This window comes from Balaenoptera physalus (assembly GCF_965194825.1).
Source record: "Balaenoptera physalus genome assembly, chromosome: 4".
Lineage (NCBI taxonomy): Eukaryota > Metazoa > Chordata > Mammalia > Artiodactyla > Balaenopteridae > Balaenoptera > Balaenoptera physalus.
Window position 1 is genome coordinate 119,905,240 of NC_138891.1, and position 22,829 is coordinate 119,928,068.

General features: G+C 39.5%; 1 protein-coding gene and 1 pseudogene across 6 annotated transcripts in view; one reads left to right on the forward strand and one right to left on the reverse strand.

Annotated features, from left to right (window-relative positions):
- LOC309660083 (uncharacterized protein) overlaps positions 1 to 22,829 on the reverse strand; it is a gene marked incomplete at its 5' end in the record, with an annotated part of 664,039 nt that overhangs the window by 636,725 nt on the left and 4,485 nt on the right. The gene's annotated exons all lie outside the window — the stretch shown is intronic.
- LOC309660016 (tubulin alpha-1A chain pseudogene) lies at positions 1,099 to 6,857 on the forward strand (annotated as a pseudogene). The gene has a single exon. The product of its transcript is annotated as a tubulin alpha-1A chain pseudogene (transcript).

The window sequence follows — 22,829 nt, forward strand, 5'->3', positions numbered from 1 at the left end:
TCAATCAACAGGATACACCATATTAACAAAAGGATGGACAAAAATCACATGATCATCTCAATAGATGCAGAAAAAGCATTTGACAAAATTCAACATCCATTTACGACATAAACTCTCATCAGAGTTGGTATAGAGGGAACATATCTCAACATAATAAAGGCCATATATGACAAACCTACCGCTAACATCATACTCAATGGTGAAAAGCTGAAAGCTTTTCCTCTAAAACCAAGAGCAAGACAAGGATACCCACTCTTGACACTTCCATTTAACATAGTATTGAAAGTTCTAGCCGTAGCAATCAGACAAGAAAAAGAAATAAAAGCATCCAAATAGGAAGGGAAGAAGTAAAACTGTCCCTATTTGCAGATGACATGATACTATATATAGAAAACCCTAAACTCCCCACCAAAAAACTATTAGAATAAGTGAATTCAGTAAAGTTGCAGGATATAAGATTAATATACAATTAATATTTATTATTTTTAGCTTAAATTTTGGAGTAATTCTTATGCAGCAATAGATAAGTAACACAGAGACTAAAAGAAATATGACAACTAAATGCAATGGTTGACCCTAAATTGGATATTAGAGGCAAGGGAAGATGCTCTAAAGAACATTATTGAACAACTGGCAGAATTTGAATATTGAAAGTATATTAAGTCATAGTACTAAACTTCCTGAATATGATCATTGGACTGTGGTTACGTGAAGGAATGTCCTTATTAAGAAATACACATTGGGGCTTCCCTGGTGGCGCAGTGGTTGAGAATCTGCCTGCCAATGCAGGGCACACGGGTTCGAGCCCTGGTCTGGGAGGATCCCACATGCCGCGGAACAACTAGGCCCGTGAGCCACAATTTACTGAGCCTGCGCGTCTGGAGCCTGTGCTCCGCAACAACAGAGGCCGCGATGGTGAGAGGCCCGCGCACCGCGATGAAGAGTGGCCCCCACTTGCCGCAACTGAAGAAAGCCCTCGCACAGAAATGAAGACCCAACACAGCCATAAATAAATAAATAAATAAACCCAAGAAAAAGTTTAAAAAAAAAAAGTTAACTTAATTAAATAAATTTAAAAAAAAGAAAAAACGAAATACACATTGAAGTATTTAGAAATAAAAGGACATGATATCTGTAACTAACTCTTACATGGTTCAGGGGAAAATTAATAATAATATATATTATAAATAGAGGCAGTGATAAGTAAATGTGGCAAACAGCTAATCTGTGAATCTGGATAAAAGGTATTTAAGAATCTTTTGTAATTTTCTTGCAAGTCATCTGTAACTTTGAAAGTATTTTTTTTAAAGGTATTTTCCTAAAATGGTTAAAAGGAGCAATTGGTCATATGTAGTTTAGCCTAAAATGTGTTGTTTCAGTATTTCAAAATGTAATAAGACTTTTATTTTCCTTAGTAAGAAAAAAGAGGGTTTTTTGTCATTTAATAATGATAACCTTTCCCCCTTTGGGTGCTTTTAAAACCATATACTAGCATAAATATATTGTGTAGAGTGTATTTTCAGGAAGGAATTAGATTTGGATAATTTAGATTAAAATGCTACTTATAATCTTCCATATTTAAGTCCTATACTTATTCTGAACTAGAATGATTTGGACCAAGTAAGGAGACTTGAGAACAAATTGAAGGGTTAATACCCAACTCTAAAGCCTATCTGGTACAAAATGTCAAAATTTGACTTTGGTACCTTCCTGACATCTGTCATCAACTTCACGATGATCTGAATTGCCACCATACTCTTCCTTTTTCCTATGATTATCCAGCGATATTTTCTGGTTAGAAAATTTCTTATTACTTGAATTTTTTACATTTTAATTCTTCAAATTTTAAAGCAAGCTTCATGGAAACAATGTAGTCATTGTCTCTCACACCAGTCTCCATTCCTTTTTTCTCCTTTGTCATTCCACTTTCTTACTTTTACCTTCTTTGACCCCTGCTTTCTTTTCCCCTCATATCCTTCTCTAGCTTTTTTACACCTTTCTTCCTGGTTCTCCATACTAGCCTCACCTTAATCTCAGCTTTCATCATCTCATGCTTAGATCACTATAATCATCTCAGAACTGGTCTTCTACCTCTAGGCTCTCCCAACCACCTTATACGTTACAGAAGCATTTATTTTTAGAAATCCAGAACCTATACACTTCTATACTATATCTAGTTTAAACGTCCCAGGATGGTACTCAAGGTCTTCCAGGACTGGCACCAAATAACTCATACCAGCACCTTAGCTCCCACAATTTCCCAGCACAAAATCTCCTCCCCAGCCATCTAGGTCTTTTTGCTGTCATTTCCTTATCTCTAAGAGACCAAACCAGGTTTTTTCCTCCTTGAGTAACCTGAGGGAGCCTTGTTTCTCTCCCCTTTTACAGTCACCTATCACTGACATATTTAGGACAAAGACCAAGAGGTTTAGTTCTACCCAGGAGCAGACACCTAAGATGCCCTGGGCCAAATCGCTTTGGCCCATTTGACATTGGTGCCAGTAGTGTGAACAGTTGCATGAATATTGCAATGCTCCAGCTCCAGGGGGTGCTGCGGAGTCCTTTGGTGTATCCTTCAACACCATGGAAACTTACACAGTCTGAGCAGGGCTACAGACTGGAAGTACAGGGGAGTTAATAAATGATGAGGGATGGAAGTCAGTGGATAAATGCCCCAGCCTCCTCAACCTTCACTGAAACAATTCTGAGGCACATTCTGTGTGGTTCTAGAGATGATTCCCAGAGTAAATGGGCCTCAGTTTTCCACAGTGATTTCCATCTGGGTAGCATACCCTTTATTGGCTTTTTTTCCTTGCCCTACTCTGCCCACTCCCTCACTCTGTTTCCTGGGATCAATATCATCGTCTTAGGTAAATGCACTTGAACTAGCTACATCCAAGTCCTTGCTTAGGCTCTGCTTTTGCAGGAACCCAAGACACAAAACAATATTCATTATTCTTCTATTCCTTTATTAATAAAACCCCATGTTTTAGCTGCGCCCATGGCCACTTAGTTATAGGTTACGTTTCTCCACCATCTTTGCAACTAAATACATCTATATGACTTGTTAGCAATGGGCTATAAGACAACTTATATGCTAAGCCTTGACATTAAAAGAAATACAGGTGTGTTTTTCTTTCTCCTTTCCCTGTTCCTGATGGCTGAGATGCAGATACGATGGGAAGAGGTGGAACAGCCATTATGGACTCAGAGACAGAAACTGTCTTTTAAGGACAGACTGATCTGCCCATCCCACTCTGTTACTTCACTGTGAGCTGATACAGGAGAGAAAAATAAACTTCTCTCTTCTTAAGTCATGGTATTATAGAGATCTCTGTTAAAGTAGCTTAGACAGTATCCTTATGAAGTTTAAGACTTTGGACAAAGTCACACAGCTTTTAAATAGGGATTCCACAACTCAAGCTCTTGGTAAGCCACTCATTTGTTGTGGCTATGTGACATCCCTCCTATGTGTCTATGTGTTGGGACAGTAAAAAGATTGAGAAATATTGCATTACCTATGACACTTTCCAGAAGAGAAGATTTACCTCCCTTTTTCCCATGCAAAAGGGGAAGAGTGGTTCTGAGTCCCATCAAGAATACAAATAAGGCAGGTTCTCTTACATCGACCACCTAAGAGTTGCTCTGGAAGAAGCAACAACCTCGCCTCCTCCTCTCTGCCATCTTCTCGGCAGCCACAAAACAGCAACTATGCGCCAGTGCATTTCCATTGATGCTGGTCAGGGTGGTATCCAGATCGGCAATGCCGGCTGGGAGTTCTACTGCCTGGAACATGGCATCCAGCCCAATGGCCTGATGCCAAGTGACAAGACCATTGGGGGAGGAGATGACTCCTTCAACACCTTCTTCAGTGAGACAACTGCTGGCAAGCATGTGCTCAGGGCCGTGTTTGTGGACCTGGAACCCACGGTCATTGATGAAGTTCTCACTGGCACCTACCCCCAGCTCCTCCACCCCGAGCAGCTCATCAGAGACAAGAAAGGTGCTGCCAATTACTATGCCCGACATCACTACACCATTGGCAAGGAGGTCACTGACTGGGTCTTGGACCGAATTTGGAAACTGGCTGACCAATGCACAGGTCTTCAGGGCTTCTTGGTTTTCCACAGCTTTGGTGGGGGAACTGGTTCTAGGTTCACCTCCCTGCTGATGGAAGATCCCTCTGTTGATTATGGCAAGAAGTCCAAGTTGGAGTTCTTCATTTACCCAGCCCCCCAGGTTTCCATAGCTGTAGTTGAGCCCTACAACTCCAACCTCACCACCCACACCACCCTGGCATACTCAAATTGTGCCTTCATGGTAGACAATGAGGACATCTACGACATCTGTCTTAGAAACCTTGATATTGAGCACCCAACATGTACTAACCTGAATAGGTTGATAGGTCAAGTTGTGTCTTCCATCACTGCTTCCCTGAGGTTTGATGGAGCCCTGAATGTTGATCTGACAGAATTTCAGACCAATCTGGTGCCCTATCCCCACATCCACTTCCCTCTGGCTACATATGCCCCTATCACCTCTGCGGGTAGCAGAGATCTCTAACGTTTGCTTTGAGCCAGCCAACCAGGTTGTGAAATGCAACCTTCACCATGGTAAATACATGGCTTGCTGCCTGTTGTACCGTGGCAACATGGTTCCCAAAGATGTCAATGCTACCACTGCCACCATCAAGACCAAGCGCACCATCCAGTTTGTGGACTGGTACCCCACTGGCTTCAAAGTTGACATTAATTACCAGCCTCCTACTGTGATACCCGGTGGAGACCTGGCCAAAGTAGAGTGGGCTGCGTGCATGCTGAGCAACACACAGCCATCGTTGAGGCCTGGGCTCGCCTGGACCACAAGTTTGACCTGACGTATGCCAAGTGTGCCTTTCACCGGTATGTGGGTGAGGACATAGAGGAAGGAGAACTTTCCGAGGCCTGTGAGGACATGGCTGCCCTTGAGAAGGATTATGTGGAGATTGATGTGAATTCTGTTGAAGGAGAGGGAAAAGAAGGAGAAAAATACTAAAGTGAAAATGTCACAAAAGTGCTGCTTTTACAGGGAAGTTTATTCTGTTTTAAACATTGAAAAGTTGTGGTCTGATCAATTAATTTGTATGTACTCATATACAATTACTGACCGATGCTTTAAAAACCGACACTTTGTTACAGACTCAAGCTATCCGTTTCTCTGATGGGTTTGAATAAAGTATTTCCTATCTTAAATGAAAAAAAAATACAAACAAAAATGAAGAAGCCTTGAAGCTATGGAGAAAACTTAAATCTATTGTCTTTTTTATAATACCCAAGGAAAAATATTTAATCATAACTTGGGCTGAATTGTGCCCCCCAAAATTTGTATATTGAAGTCCTAACCCCCAGTGTCTCAGAATGTGACTATATTTGGAAATACGGTACTTAAAGGAATGCTTAAGTTAAAATGAGGCCATTAAGGAGGGCCCTAATCCAATCTGACTAATGTCTTTATGAGAAGAGGAAATTTGGACACACACAGACACCAAGGAGGTTCACACAGAGAAAGACCATAATTAGAGGCAGCAAAAGGGCAGCCATCTGCAAGCCAAGGAGAGGGCCTGAGAGGAAACCAGTCACCTTGATCCAAGACACCTTGATCTTGGACTTCCAACCTCCAGAACTATGAGAAATAAATGTCTGCTATTTAAGCCACTTAGTCTGTGGTACTTTGTTATGGCAGTCATAGTAAATTAATACAATCACTTATCTTCCAAATCAAGGAAGAACCTAGCATCTAATCTATTTCTATTGGATTAAACTAAGTAAATGAATAAATGAATGGTGACGTTGCCATACTGCCAAGAAACATCAAGAACATTTTTCTCTGTAACAAGCCATTCATTAAATACATACATTTTAATTGACTTGACTGAGGGAGAAGAGTAGTGGCATGACCTAGCTTAGATATTTGTAGCATTCAGAAAGGACACAAGAGTCTCTGTGAACTATTCTAACTTTGCTAAATATAAAATGACATTGGTCTAGATGCATCTGTAGGCAAGTCAAGAAATCTGAAATGATGAAGCAGCAGAATTCTGAACCACAGGCTGAGCAGCTGCCTGAATTTCCAGAAGTGAAGAGTTTTTTAAATGAACCATTAAAATTTTATCAAAAGCAGGCCGTAAGATGTCAGAGGAAAAAGAGGTTTCACAACTTTAAAATGCATATATTTCGTGTTTGATTTCTAATGAACCAGTTATGTCCACGGTTATGGAAGCTTCCTATCTTCTGAAATAACATAGCTTAAACACAAAATATCAAAAACTGAATTTTTCCTGGAAATTACCCTCTGGTATATATTCAGTTTTGGGTGTTGGTGCCATCATCCTCATAGTCACTCGAACCCGAATTTCATTTTTGTGTAGACCTAAGAACAAAACCTTCTCTTCCATCTTTAAAATAGTATCCTGAGATTCTGAGATAACATTTTAAAACTGTCACAATTTGCAACTACTTATCTCTGTGAATCAAAATTATCTTGCCACTGTACAACAAACAAAACTCAGACATAAAAGAACTGCAATGCTGAGGCTAACATAAGACATAACTGTCATCCATAATCTCTATATCAATTTTTTATTCAAACGAATGTCAGTATTTTCATTGTTTTAATTTATAAAATAATGCATACTAATTAAATTTCCTTTTAATTTAATTTTATATTGGCGTGCCACACAAGATTTAATTTGGAAAAAAATTCTGCTGCTAAAATTACGTGAAACAAATTATTATCTGTAGAATAAAAAGCAAGGTCCTCGACAAGAGACACAGTAGCATGACCCCACTTAATCTCTTCAGCCCTATCTGTTGCTACTCAGTCACATGTAGATCCCTGAAAACCCATCCTGCTTCTCATCTATCTCCCTTCTGTCATCTTCTGTCTACAATATTCTTGCTTTTTCACTTCATGTAAGGTTTATCCCTTAAGACTCACTTCATACCTCTCTAAAAAGTCTACCCTGGACCACCAAGGCCCAGTTAGAAGGACCTCTTTCATATGTCCCTTATAATAACATATGTTTTTTGGGGGGTGGGGGGGTTGTTTTTTGTTTATCTTCAACAGGTAAATTTATTTTTAAGGAAAGAATGTGACAAAAGTTTAGTTTTCAGAAAAAGCGTTCATGAGTCTCTTCTAAAATATCTTCTCTATTTTAATTAAAAAGCTTTAAATTAATAGCTCATCATGAAGTTCTTTCAGTTTGTTTGGTTTTGAAAGTTCTTTTAAAAACTTAGGACAGGGCTTCCCTGGTGGCGCAGTGGTTGAGAATCCACCTGCCAATGCAGGGGACACAGGTTCGAGCCTTGGTCCAGGAAGATCCCACATGCCGCGGAGCAACTAAGCCCATGTGCCACAACTACTGAGCCTGCGCTCTAGAACCCGCGAGCCACAACTACTGAGCCTGCGTGCTACAACTACTGAAGCCCACGCACCTGTAGCCTGTGCTCCACAACAAGAGAAGCCACCGCAATGAGAAGCCCATGCACCACAACGAAGAGTAGCCCTCACTCGCCACAACTAGAGAAAGCCTGCGTGCAGCGACAAAGACCCAATGCAGCCAAAAATAAAATAAAATTAATTAATTAATTAATTAATTTTTTAAAAGGCCTTCAGAGTGAGAAAAATGATTATTTAAAAAAATAATAATAATATAAAATAAATGAATTCAAGTATGTAATTTCAAAAACTTATATACACAGAATATTTCGAAGGTGTGGGAAGATCAACAGTCCTTGAAGAGCACATACAGGAAGATACAACACAAGAAACACATATTTCATCTCCTGTTGAGTCTCCTTCCCAGAAGACCAAAAGTGAGTAGCTAATTGTAAAACCCCTGAAATGATACTAGACTAATAACATATGTTTTTAATTTTTATATTTATTTTTCTAGCTTGCTCACTAAACTCTGAGCTTCGGGAGGAGGGACTGTGCTAGAGGGATTAGCACATGGTAGACATTCATAAATATTTGATAGAAAATGAAGGAAGGTGTGGGATACAAGGTTAATATACAAAAATCAATCAATTTCCTACAAACCAAGAAGGAACAAGTGGAAGTTGAAATTAAAAACATAGTATCATTTAAATTAGCACCCCAAAAATGAAATACTTAAGCACAAATCTAACAAAATATGTACAGGACTATTTGAGGAAAACTACAAAACTCTGATAAACAAAATCAAAGAACTAAATAAATGAAGAGATATTCTATGTTCATGAATAGGAAGATTCAATATTGTTAAGATGTCAGTTCTTCTTAACTTGGTCTATAGATTCAATGCAATTCCAATCAAAATCCCAGCAAATTATTTCATGGATATCAACAAACTGAATCTAAAGTTTACATAGCGAGACAAAAGACCCAGAATATGCAACACAATATTAAAGGAGAACAGAGTTGGGGGACTGACACTACTCAACTTCAAGACTTACTATAATGCTACAGTAAACAAATGCAGTGTGTATTGGCGAAAGGATACCCAAATAAATCAGTGGAACAGAATAGAGAGCCCAGAAATAGACCCCCGTAAATACAGTCAACTGATTTTTGACAAATGAGCAAAGGAAATACAATGAAGCAAAAATAGTCTCTTCAACAAATGGTGCTAGACCAGGTAGCTGAAGCACACTGAGAAGAGTAGGAACATTCTGGGTCCAGAAGAGTATCTGTGTAGATATTTCAACTCATGGTATGATTTAAATGTTTATCCCCTCAACAGACCAATAATATTTGCATTTAATAGACATCTATTGTTCTCTTCTTTGTTTTTTGTGTTTTTTTAAATAAATTTATTGATTTTATTTATTTATTTTTGGCTGTGTTGGGTCTTTGTTGGGCGGGCTTTCTCTAGTTGAGGTGAGCGGGAGCTACTCTTCATTGCAGTGTGCTGGTCTCTCATTGTAGTGACTTCTCTTGTTGTAGAGCACATGCTCTGGGCATGTGGGCTTCAGTAGTTGTGGCACACGGGCTCAGTAGTTGTGGCTCATGGGCTTAGTTGCTCCACGGCATGTGGGATCTTCCCGGACCAGGGCTCGAACCCATGTCCCCTGCATTAACAGGCAGATTCTTAACCACTTGGCCACCAGGAAGTCCATACTGTTCTCTTCTTTGACTGACCAACTTTAAACTTTTTCTCATTATCCAACATGATTTTGTTACCTTTATTATTGATTTATTTTAGACCTTATGTATTCTGCATTCTAATATTATGTTATAGCTTTTCCAAACATTTCTCCTAGTCATCCACATGTTAATGTTTATTTTGGTATCTTTAAAATTATGAAAACTTTAAATTTCGGAAAAAAAGAAAAACAAATGGTGCTAGAACAACTGGACATCAGCATATGAAAAAATGAATCTAGACACAGACAGTACACTCTTTACAAAAATTAACACAAAATGGATAACAGACCTAAATTTAAAACACGAAACTATAAAACTCCTGGACTATAACGTAGAAAACCTAAATGACCTTGAGTAGGGTAATGACTTTTTAGATATAGCACCAAAGACACAATCCATGAAATAAATAATTGATTATTATTAACTGCATTAAAATTAAAAACTTCTGCTGTTCAGCAAGAAAACAGTATCAAAAGAATTAGAAGACAAATCACAGACTGGGAGAAAACATTTGCAACAGACATATTTGATAAATGACTGTTATCCAAAATATACAAAGAATTCTTGAAATTCAACAATAAGAAAACAACAACCCAATTTAAAAACAGGTCAAAGACCTTAACAAATACTTCACCAAAGAAAATATATAGATGGCAAATAAGCATGTGAAAAGTTGCTCCACATCATGTCTTCACGAAAATGCAAATTAAAACAAAAATGAGATAGCACCACACACCTATTACAATGGCCCAGATCCAGAGCAGTAACAACAACAAATGCTGGCAAGGATGTGGAGCAACAGGAACTCTCATTCACTGCTGGTGGGAATGCAAAACGGTACAGCCACTTTTGGAGGGCAGTTTGGCCGTCTCTCATAAACCTAAACATACTCTTATCATATGATCCCGCAATCACAGTCTTTGGTATCTATCTAAAAAAGTTGGAAACTTATATCCATGCAAAAACCTGCACACAAATGTTTGTTGTAAACCTAAAACTGCTTGAAAAAATATTGTCTTTTAATAAAGGAAGGAAGGGGGCTTCCCTGGTGGCACAGTGGTTAAGAATCCGCCTGCCAATGCAGGCGGCGCGGGTTCAAGCCCTGGTCCAGGAAGATCCCACATGCCGCAGAGCAACTAAGCCCATGCACCACAACTACTGAGCCTGTGGCACTCTAGAGCCCAAGAGCCACAACTATTGAGCCCACGTGCCACAACTACTGAAGCCCACGTGCCTAGAGCCCGTGTTCCGCAACAAGAGAGGCCACCACAATGAGAGAGAAGCCTGCGTACTGCAATGAAGAGTAGCCCCCGCTCGCCAGAACTAGAGAAAGCCCGCGCACAGCAAAGAAGACCAAATGCGGCCAAAAATAAATAAAATAAAATAAATAAATTTATTTTTTAAAAAAGGAAGGGAGGAAGGGAGGAAGGGAAGAAGGGAGGAAAGGAGGAAAGAAGGGAGGGATAGCGGGAGGGATGGCGGGAGGGAGGGAGGAAGGGTGATGGTAGGGAGGGAAGAAGGAAGAAGACAAATGCACAGTAAGCGGCTCATAAATGAGGTAAGTGTTGCTGCCATGGTATGATTTGAAGCAATATTGGCAAGCTCTTTCCTTAAAATTACCTCTAATATCTGGCTTTCAGCTAACTGGAAATTCCCACTATTAGAGATTCATTTTTTTGGGTTAAGAATTAAGGACTCTGAAAGTAACCAACAACTTAACCTTAAATACTCCTCTGCACCTAAAATATGACAGCATGTTCCCAAGGCTTCAGACTTGCTTAACTGAGAGGAGAGAAGGCCTGGGAAAGAAAGCACAGAAAAACAGAGAATGAGCCCCATTCCGTGCCAGTTTCCCAGGATGGGTGGGAGGGAGGGGATGGAATGGTACAAATTCACGCATGGCAATTCAGTGCCCAGTTATGACATGTTTAAACACTGCCGTTTTTGTGGTTTTTTTCCAGCAACTCTGTGAGATGAGAGGGAGGCACACATTTCTTCATCTGGAGAAACTGAGCTCCTCAAAGATTAGATAGAGGCAAAGCTCGCAAGACCTGGCCGACTTTTCAATAGTCTTCTCTCTCCCAGACCAATTCCCTCCAAGCAAGGGAGAGAGACTGTGTTGCCACCCTAATGATAATGTGCTGATTCTGTTCGTTTGACTAAGGCTACACCAGATTAGCAGACCATAATTACAGCTAAAATCCATGTCTCTGATACAGCTGAGGGAATGTCTGTTTCACTGAACTGAATCAAGGAAGGTTGAGACAGGCAGCCCTCCTGCTCTGAAAGTGATAGTGCTGTTTCAGTGTCACAGAGGATACTTCACCTGAACAGCAGGATTTCCTACGGCTTGGGTTTCAGATGGTTTACTTTGATTTCTTGGGGCGATAAAGAAGTTTACTCATCTTTAAAAGATGTTTTTAGTGGCCACAGCATTGTAAAACCTTTAGTACGTTTTTTGTGTATGGGTGAGAAGAGTTCTGCCTTTTTATTGTTACACAACTTTACTCAGGACTTCTTTCAGTGAATTGTTTTCCTCACAATTCTCTCCCCTTTCATCTTCTTTGTTGCTTTGTGGAAATAACGAAGTCTGTTGTTCTTGGCCCTTGCTTCATCAGTCGATGCTGGGTTTTATTTTTAATTCCTTGAGACTTTTAGAATGGAAATCAATCAGGTCACTCTGTCACTGGTGATTTTCTAGAGTGAATCCGGGAATGTCGTCACATTTTGCCAGAATCTTTTAGACAGTTTCTGCTCTTTTCTCTGTTTGGTCCTTTCTCTATTCATTCTTGTCAGTTTTTAAATCACACAGCAAATTGCAGGGGCTTCCCTGGTGGCGCAGTGGTTAAGAATCCGCCTGCCAATGCAGGGGACACGGGTTCGAGCCCTGGTCTGGGAGGATCCCACGTGCCGTGGAGCAACTAAGCCCATGTGCCACAACTACTGAGCCTGCACTCTAGAGCAAACGAGCCACAACTACTGAGCCCACGTGCCACAACTACTGAAGCCCATGCGCCTAGAGCCCGTGCTCTGCAACAAGAGAAGCCACCACTCACCACAACCAGAGAAAAGCCCGCGCACAGCAACAAGGACCCAACACAGCCAAAAATAAATTAATTAATTAAATAAAATGATAAAAAATAAATAAATTTTTTTAAAAAGTAAATTGCAGGCTAAATTTGACTAAAATTTCAAGAAATAAATCAAGGTGAGATAAGTAAGCTGAGGGCGAAGTTGGGAGTAAGGAGAAAGGGGAATGTTTCATTTTTCCCCCAAACCATCCCAGACTTTCCCTAAATAGAATCCATGGTTTGTGGGCTCTCTAATGAGTAGTGGTCAAGAGGAAGCCTCACGTCTGAGGCATGCTATTACCATTTTTTTTTTTCATTGCTTCTCCTTAATTGGGGGCTTAAAAGGGAGGTTGCCCACAGTTTCTGACAAACAGCATTAGCCTCAACAGGATGAAATGCCTGATCCTGGAGCTCTTTCGTAAAGACTTGACTGCTTTTGTTGAGGGGCTGCATGAAGTCTGACATTTTCTACCTTTGTGGCATGAAAGAAGAATACCTCAACTGAGGATCAGTCGTGGAGATTTATGAAATCTCTATTCCTGAAGGCTTCGTTTTCTACAATTGATTTTAGTATTCCTCAACAAGGCAGAGGGATAGACTAGAGCAGTTTTCACTGAGTTTTGCAGTTTGATACCCACAATAAGAAATATATTTTACTGATACCAAACACACACACATGTACATGAATACACATGAACACACAGGACAAAAGTTTCATAAAGTAATATTTATCCCTAGTACTTACAAGTCCTTCTACTTTCCATTCCATTTTATTTCATTTTTGAAACGCAAATCTCCACCCACTGAGTTCATTTCCCACACTAAGGAGGTGCAACCCACAGTTTGCAAAACACTCAACAGGATGCCCTTTTATTTTTTTCTAACCCTGTAATTCAATATAGAGAGATTTTGAATGGAGGACAATCCTGACGAGTTCGAGGCATGGAATAAAGGAGTCCGATCAGCTCTGGGTTTGTTGTATTTTTAAATCTCTCCGTGTGTTCATTCTCTTCACCCCAGAGAGGATTCCATTATCTTTGCTCAAAGAGCAGACACTGCTCTGGCTCTTTCCCCTGCTTCTCTTTGATCCCAGCCCTTCCCCCAAGCCTCCCTTCTATGCTGGTGGAGGCTCTTCAGACTCCAGGGGTTTGCTGGGCCAGGAGCCTGCTGCGTGTTCACTGTGTTGTTTGGCTGTTCCCTACCCCCAACCTGTGCCATCCCCCTGCTGAGCTTTCATTCCCGCTCTGCCAGGTTAATGGGATGGTTGTTCTTCTTTTATTGTTTTCCGATTTCATACAGGGTTTGTCAGTTTGCTCCTGGGACCATTTTTAATTGGCTGCTGAGATGACAAAAGTCAGTGGAGATTGTACTTTAGGAATAAGTGTTTCTTCATCTGCCAGGATTCAGTCTGGGAAGAACTTATCCACTCACAAGAGGCGATTTAAAAAAAAGGTTTTTTTCTGACAGATAAAAGACAATTCAATGTATCTTAAGCCACATTTTTAAAAATGCATATATCATCAACATCAAATTAATTACACAGCATTTTAGGTTCAAATTTTCATTTTGGTCAGAAAGATAAATTGACTCATTATATTATTTATTTTACCCATAATATTCAACAACACCGGCTGTTGCACCTGTTAGGTACAAAGGTATGTAAAACACATTCCATGACTTCAAGGCTTCTAGACCTTCAGAAGGGAGATAAGAAATGCAGGTAAATACCCTTCTATAAAATAAGATTTTAATAAGTGACTTGGACACAGGACAGTACAAAACCCGATCATAGTATTGCTCCCTTTACAGAATTCATAAGAGTGAATTTTCAAGATATGAGTTTACTGGGAGTTCCCTGGTGGTCTAATGGTTAGGATTTGCCGCTTTCACTGCCGTGGGCCTGTGTTCAATCCTTGGTCAGGGAACTGAAATCCTGTAAGCCGAGTGGCGTGACCAAAAAAAAGATATGAGCTTACCAAATTTGTCTATTTTTATTTAATGCAAAATTGAATGAATGAATGAATGCATACTAGGTGCCTACTTTGTGCCATGTGCTGTCAGGGTGATGGAATGGACTTCCTATTGGTCTCTGATTTCTTCATGTTCTTCTCGAATGAACTGGCTGCCCAAGAACTGGACTCATAAGGAAAGAGAGCCCCGCACTAGGGCAGATAGAGACTGAGAAACACAAGAGCCATGTAAATAAGGCCATCAGGACTCATGTCTTTCCTTCCCCTCTGACTGTCTGGAGCATTGTTAGCCAATAGAAATACAAAATGACCCGTATATGGCATTATAAATTTTATAGTAGCCACATTTTAAAAAGTCAAAAGAAACAGCAAAATTTATTTTAATATATTTTATTTAACCCAAAATATCTAGATTAACATTATAACATGCAATCAATGTTAAAAATAGTAAGATATTTTACATTTTTTTGGACTATTGTCTCCACACAGTTTTGAGCAGCCAGATCTCTAGAGCTCAATAACCTCAAGTCACTAGTGGCTACTGTACTGGGAGAACACGGGTCTAGATCAAATAGCAGAACTGGAGAAAAGCCCAGGTAGTTAATGAGCTTCTCTAACATTTAGAGGAAAGGACTCTTACTTCATGGAAGGGAGAAGGCTGAAAATTATTTCTCTCTGCATATTAATGGAGAAATGGGAGTTGTCAACTAAAGATCCACCCTGGATTCTCCTTCCAGCCTTTCAGACCTGGGGTGATGAGACAGAACTGGTGTGGGGTCTCCCCTCCTTCCCCAGTGCCCCAGGACAATCATGTGCTCCAAGGAAAACAAAGATGACCCCTCCAGACTTCACAGCAGTGTCACGCCTTGCAGCTGATAAATGCTTTCATATAATATCTCATTTAATCATTTTAACCACATTGTGCAGGAGTCAGTGGAAGTATTGTTATCGTCATTTTATAAATGAATGAACTGGAGCTCAGGAAGATTAAATGATTTGCCCAAAGTAGCACAGTTACTATCCAAGTGTCTTGAAGTTTAATCTAGTATGTGTTCCACTAAATCAGAACTGCCTGGTGAAAGGAAGCGAAGAAAATATTTACTGAAGTATAGAATTTTTTCTCCTTTGGCAACACCCCAAGTCTCCCCTCTTCCCCTGCAAAAACAAAACAAAACAAAACAAAAAAACCAACACTGATGATCATTTTACAAAAGTAATAATTAAATAACCTCTTGGCCATTTGAGCTTTTAACTGGGTTTTGTTTTTGGTTTTGTTTTTTAAGTTGGATATTGTTGTCTTGTTTAGCAATTTAGAATATCTCACCATTGAGAGCAAGCTAATAATACATTACAATACATACAACGCAAGAAGGCAAAGTTTTTGCATTGGCCCTAAAATGTGTTGTGATCCTTTCTGTCTGGGAAAACAAACAGAAGTGAATCAGCAGCGTGTTTGTCATATGAGATGCTGGCCAAGTCCCAGCCCCTAGGACGCTGGCTTACCTACCAACAATACCTCCCTTTCAGGCAATGCCCGTTGTTTTATGGGGTCACAGTCCTCTGGGAGTGAACTGCCCTAGTCAGCAGGATCTAGACTTACTAGTGCCACGTAGGGAATTAGAGTACTGTCAACTTTTCATGCACCCTTCTTCTGACACTGTGAAAAAGACTGGGACAGACTTGAAAGACAGAGAGCTCACTCCTTGAGAACCCGAATTCTGTCCTTTGGGAAAAGGTCCCTAGAATAAAGGACATTCAATATGTTTATCACTCTCAATTTTAAAAACGTAATGGGCTCAAGAGCCATATTTGCCTTGATCTGTTTACCCAACTGTGTTCCTATTTTTATTCCTTTCATTTCACTCTGGAGCCCATTTTCATTCCTGGTTAGGCCACCAATTGTACCCATTCAAATTTTTTCTTCCTCTTTCATTTTATGCCTATTTTCTTAGTTCTTGGCTACTCCTTCTCTCAGTTAACTTTCGACCAATCATAATGAAATAAGCTTAGCTAGCTGTAGACAGCAAGCATCATTATGGAAACTGGGATGGCCTAGGAGCATCTTAAAAGTCATCTGGAGAGCCCTCAGAAAGTAGACAAAATGTCTCTCAGTTGGAAGCAAGTTAATGTGTCCAGCTCATCTCATTCACAGAAAATCTTCTGGAGTTTCCTTACAGCTACCACAGGGATGCCAATTAAGGTGACTTGCTGATTTAAGTGCTAAGTAGTGAATCCTTTGCCCTGCTTATAATGCCACGTACTGTGATTGCCTTAGGGTAGGCAAATGCTGGAAACACAAAACAAAGACACTATGGCCCACTAAACCACTCCCATTGTCTAGCTTATCACTCAGTTCTATCCTTTCCTTCCCCACTAGGAAATGGGGAGTACAGAAAGTATAATATAAAACTTGCAGAAAAATATTGAAATATCCAGACACTTTTGTAGTAACCAGCATTTTTCTTAGTGACAGTAAAAGGCATAAATAAAGGTGTGTTTCATGCTCCATTCCTGCCTCCCCAATAAGTCTCTAGAAAACCTACTCTGAACCTAGTAACCAGTCAATATGGCAAATTTCATGATCTGCTGGGCCAACTCAAGTACTTTATTAGCTACCTTTCTGTCGGCTTTTTTAAAATAAATTTTTAGCCCGGTCATTTACTAACAAATCAGGAAAGTAGGTGAGATTCATTAGCAATTCAAGGTTAATGTCGCTAAAAACAGTCTGACTCAAAGGAACACAGATTGGAGCAAACACACCTTTATTCCATCATCATCTGCACAAGTTTGCACACACATAAGAACAAACACTTATGGCAAGTTACATTCTCTTATAGTGGAAATTCTACTGCACATACACTAAAAGTACTTCAAAGGACCCAGATGCTGCTAAAGTATTTCTCTGCTAAGATTCTGTCCTCTCTCTGTATCCTACATTTAAGATTTGAGTGACTTCTCTGTGTCTAGGCTACCCCATAATTTTTTTGTTGGTGAAAAGACGTGTTAACATTTAAAACATCAAATTACATGGCTGGAAAACTGGCTTAGCTGACCCAAGTGCCTTGCCTTTCTCAATTCCCATGTTCCCAACAGCATTTATTCTGTCTTTTCAACAGGTACATTGAATGGCATCTTAAATAGTATCTCACTTGGGTTTAAACTCAAGCGTATCTGCAAACACTGGTTTGGTTTGTAAAATACATAGAAAAGTTGCAAGAGAAATGGTCTGATTGTCTGTAGTCTGTGTACTGGCTTGGTTTCAGGTCTTCTGTCTAAAAGTGTATAGGTATACATTCCCAGGAGCTCTCATCCAGCGCTTCTTTTTCTGCTCTACTGGCTCTTCTAACAGCCCGCCCGCCCCCGCCCCTGCACACAAAGTCTTTGGTCGCCTAGGGTGACTGTGTTGGAACAGATGCCAAAATAGTAATGTTCTTACCTGTAAACACCATTGGGGCTGGTGAGAAGACACCAGCTCTTTCATGCCAAAAGAATACAAGGAAAGATGTAGCTCCCTGACAGAGAGGGAGAGAAGCTGTTGCTTCACTTTAAATGAATAGGGTTTAAAGTTACACACTAGAGTCAAGGAAGAATATCAAACCAATATTGTTCAGGGAATAGGAAAATAGAAAAGATCTGATGGGGGCATAAGTCTTTCTTTATCATTATCATCATAGAACTTAATCATGTTTATTTCATTAAAAGAGAGAAAACATAGAGAAGCATAGAAATCATTAAATCATTAAGGTAGATTAACAATTCTACCTCCTAAACGTCTAAACATATAGATTTTGTTGTATAAATTTTCTTTTTCACCTAGCAATAGATCATAAAAAATCTCACCATGTCAGTAAATAAATATTTACTACACCATTGTTGATGGGTGCATAGTATTCTTTTCTGTGCTTGCACCGTAAGTCATTTAACAAATACCCTATGTTGACTGTTTGAATTCTTTGGAACTTTTATAATTATAAACAATTCTACAATGAATATCCTTTTGCATACTTTTTTGTGCAGGTATCTAATTTAGTGTAAATTCTCAGAATTGTGATTGATGGGTCAAAGATAATGCTTTATTTATTTGATTTTCAAATAAAATTATAAATTACCTTATAGAAGAATAGTGGCAATTCATATCCTAACATCAATATACAATCTTTTTCTCACAATTTTTATCATTTGAAGATCATTTTCATATAGATGAGAAATAGGTGTTTTCAATCTGACAGGTGATCATTTATATCTGTGTTACTCTGGATGTGCTTTACTTTGGTTATTAGTAAAGCTGTATAAATTCTTTTTTTTAATTAATTAATTATTTATTTATTTATTTATGGCTGTGTTGAGTCTTCGTTTCCGTGCGAGGGCTTTCTCCAGTTGCGGCAAGTGGGGGCCACTCTTCATCGCGGTGCGCGGGCCTCTCACTATCGTGGCCTCTCTTGTTTCAGAGCACAGGCTCCAGACGCGCAGGCTCAGTAATTGTGGCTCACGGGCCTAGTTGCTCCGTGGCATGTGGGATCTTCCCAGACCAGGGCTCGAACCCGTGTCCCCTGCATTGGCAGGCAGATTCTCAACCACTGCGCCACCAGGGAAGCCCCAGCTGTATAAATTCTTATGCTTATTGACCATTTGTATCTTGTAGTTTTTGAATTGCCTTTGCCTTTTTAGTTTTTGATTTGTTTCTTCCTAATTAAATTCTTATTGCATAGGTTATTAGAATTTGTCAAAAACATTGCAAACATTTTTCCAAGATAACCTAGATTTCAGATGTCCCCTAATTTTTTTTTTTAATTTTATTTTTTGTTTATAAATTTATTTATTTTTGGCTTCATTGGGTCTTCGTTGCTGTGTGAGGGCTTCCTCTAGTTGCAGCAAGCGGGGGCTACTCTTAGGTGCGGTGCAGGGGCTTCTCATCGCCGTGGCTTCTCTTGTTGCAGAGCACAGGCTCTAGGCACGTGGGCTTCAGTAGTTGTGGCACGCGGGGGCCCAGTAGTTGTGGCTCATGGGCTCTAGAGAGCAGGCTCTGTAGTTGTGGCACACGGGCTTAGTTGTTCCACGGCATGTGGGATCTTCCTGGACCAGGGCTCGGACCCTTGTCCCTTGCATTGGCAGGCAGATTCTTAACCACTGCATCACCAGGGAACTCCCTGTCCCCTAATTTTAGAAGTTGGTGGGGGACCAGGGGGATAGCGCCGTATCCACATACCTGCCTTTATGTTTGTCCCATGCCTCTGACTACCAGGATACATGAATTCAGCATGTCTCTGATGCTCTTAAAAAATCTTCTCATGCAAAATCCTTAGTGAACAGGAAAACATAACTGGAGTTTCCATAAGAAAGGTGGAGAACAGGTTTTGCAAAACACACCCTACATAAAAATCCCTAGTAGACAAGTCTGTTCTTATTATTAGCTTGATGTGGGGCTGAAATAGGGAGTGGCTTACAAACAGTCCAGTTTTTCTCCTCCACTTGCTTCCTCAAACACGTCTTGATGTTCAGCCAAACAAAAGGCCCTCCAGTTACCAAAACTTGCCCTCCTTAGAAAACAGTTAAACAGTCATCTTAACCAATTTTCAACATGCCCTTGATATAATGCCCAACTCCAGCAGTTAATCAGACTATTTCTTCTGATCTTTTTCTGTTGTCTCTCAAGTGTTAACTTTTCTTACCTAGTTTCTGCTCATTTCTTGTCAATTTTTTCTCTAGGTATCTTTTCTTCTTTGGTTGCTACAGCAATTGGTAACTTTGTTCCACTATATTATCTAACCAATCTTTTTTATATATAGGAAAACTATTGATTTGGATATTTTTGTGTGTGTATGAAATCAACCACCTTACTGATTTACCTCATTGTATCTAATAATAATTTTTACTTCTCTGTTTTTAATATATTATCATCTGCCAATGATGATAATTCTGTCTCCTTCTTTCAAATATTCACACCTCTTCTTAATTTCTCATGTCTAATTACATTGGTCAGTACTTCTCAACTAGGAGAATTGGTAATGATGATGGGGTTCTTTGTCTTTCATTACAAAAACTCCTAAATCTTTCATTAAAATGATGCTGGCTTTGGTATATTGTGTATACACACACACACACACATATAAAATTTTAATGTCAAAGAAATTTACATCTCTTCCTATTACACTGATGGTTTGGGTTTCTTATTGGGATTTTTCTTTTCTTTTGCCTTTTTTTTTTTTTAATTAGGAAAGAATATTGGATTTGTCAAGATGTTTTAGATACCAGTCCAGGATCTGTCAAAGGCCTTTTAGATACCAGTGCATTGATCCAACTAAATTTGAATTATCATCTTTTTTAAACACTTAATTATGGTTAGATATGTTTATAGACTGTTAATTTTATTGCACTGATCTATAAGTCATTTCTAATACTAATACAAGTTTATTTATAGAGCATTTTGACTATTGATACTTCTATTTCTCCAATTCTTAAGATTTTCTTGGCTAATATGGGTCAATATCCTAATTGTTATCTATATTACTATCATTTAAGTAGTTGAAATTAATAAAATAGAAATAATACAAAATAATTTGGGGGGCTTCCCTGGTGGCACAGTGGTTGAGAATCTGCCTGCCAATGCAGGGGACACGGGTTCGAGCCCTGGTCTGGGAAGATCCCACATGCTGCCGAGCAATTAGGCCCGTGGCCACAACTACTGAGCCTGCACGTCTGGAGCCTGTGCTCCGCAACTAGAGAGGCCGCGATAGGGAGAGGCCCATGCACCGCGATGAAGAGTGGCCCCCGCTTGCCACAACTAGAGAAAGCCCTTGCACAGAAACGAAGACCCAACACAGCCAAAAATTAATTAATTAATTAATTAATTTTTTAAAAAAAGAAAGATCCCGCATGCCACACGGTGTGGCCAAAAAAAAATAAAATAAAAAAATAATTTGGGGTATTTTTATTTCAAAATTAAAAATAAATCAAGGAGCACAAGTCTAGGGCAGGCAGAAATCAATATGAGCTTAATGAGTGATGATGGAAAGTTTCATAGAAGATTTACTTTTTCCAAGTAAAGAAGAGGCTAGGAGACAGGGGAGATAAATTACAGAATGATGGCGAAGGCATTCTGATTAAGGGTTGTTTTTTTTTTTTAATTGGAGTATACTTTATTTACAGTGTTGTGTTAGTTTCAGGTGTACCTACTTAAGGGTTATTTGGTTTAGGTTGAAATATGTATGTGTAGGAAAGCACCCTGATTCTACTTACAAGAAGAATTTCGGTGAAGAAAAACAATTTATTATTTAGCCAAATAGTTACTAGAACAGGAAGTAAGGAATTGTAATTTAAGCTAAGGAAATAAACTCTGGTGCAATAATGATATTAGGTCAAAGAGGAATGAATGAAAAGTATAAAAGTCTAACACAGTGAATACAAGTTTAACCAAACCAGGAATCTGCTATAAGCATGTTTTGAATTATTTTCTTATAGAGTTTATTATTCAGTTTATTTAAATAGAATAATGTACATTTCTGAAAACATCTCATTAATGCTGTAGTGGTGGGGAAAGGTTAAGTGATTGCATTAAGCTCTAGGGAAATGAGGAGAGATAATTACATGGATAAAGTTCAAATACGGTCTTCACAGTATGCTCCCCAATAAGTTCTCTATCCTTATCATGCCAAACTGCCGGCAGTACATTGAACTCCTTGCACTTCTCAGAGGACATCACATCTTCCCTGTTACCCCGCTCTCCAATGTCCACCTCCTTTTCCTGTACTCACAGCTTCAGGCACAGAATTGTAGGGAAGTCTCCCCTGTGCCCTAGTGTGGGACAGGTGCCCTTTCTCTCGGCTCCACTGCAGCTCATGCATACCTCTGTGAATCCCTGGTTTTCTTCTTCTTTCTGGACTATCTCCCTCAGTAAAGACACCATGGAAGGCATCTTAATTGTACATTTAGCGTATAGGGGACATTAAAAAAAATTATGGAAATGGAAATTAACGTTTTTTTTTTTTTTTGGCCATGCCACAGGGCTTGTGAGATCTTAGTTCCCCAAGACCAGGGATCAAACCCGGGCCCTTAGCAATGAAAGTGAGGAGTCCTAAACCACTGGACCACCAGGGAATTGCCAGAAATTAACCTTTTCAAGAAAACCTTAAGAGATTTGGGACACAAACTCCTCTCTCTACTGTACTTATTTTTCTCAAATCAGTATGGTTAAAATGTCACATAATGACTTCATAGCTCACATCTGTAACTATTAATTAATCAAATAAAGAAAGCCCTCCTCCTTTACCATCTATAAAGATTAGGTAAGAGAAGGAGTCCAAGTCAGTAAGCATAAGAATAAGGGAAGCATAAAGTTGGAAAGGCCCACGAAATCAGTCATCCAGTGGCTTCTAAGGTTGGTTTGACCATTTACTATAATACCAATGCCCAGGTCTTACCTCAAGGGTAATCTGATTTAGTTTATCTGGTGTAGCCAAGTAGCAGTATTTTTTTTTTTAATAAATTTATTTATTTATTTTCGGCTGCGTTGGGTCTTCATTGCTGAGCGCGGGCTTTTCTCTAGTTGCAGAGAGCGGGGGCTACTCTTCGTCGTGTTGCGCAGGCTTCTCATTGCCGTGGCGGAGCATGGGCTCTAGGCACGTGG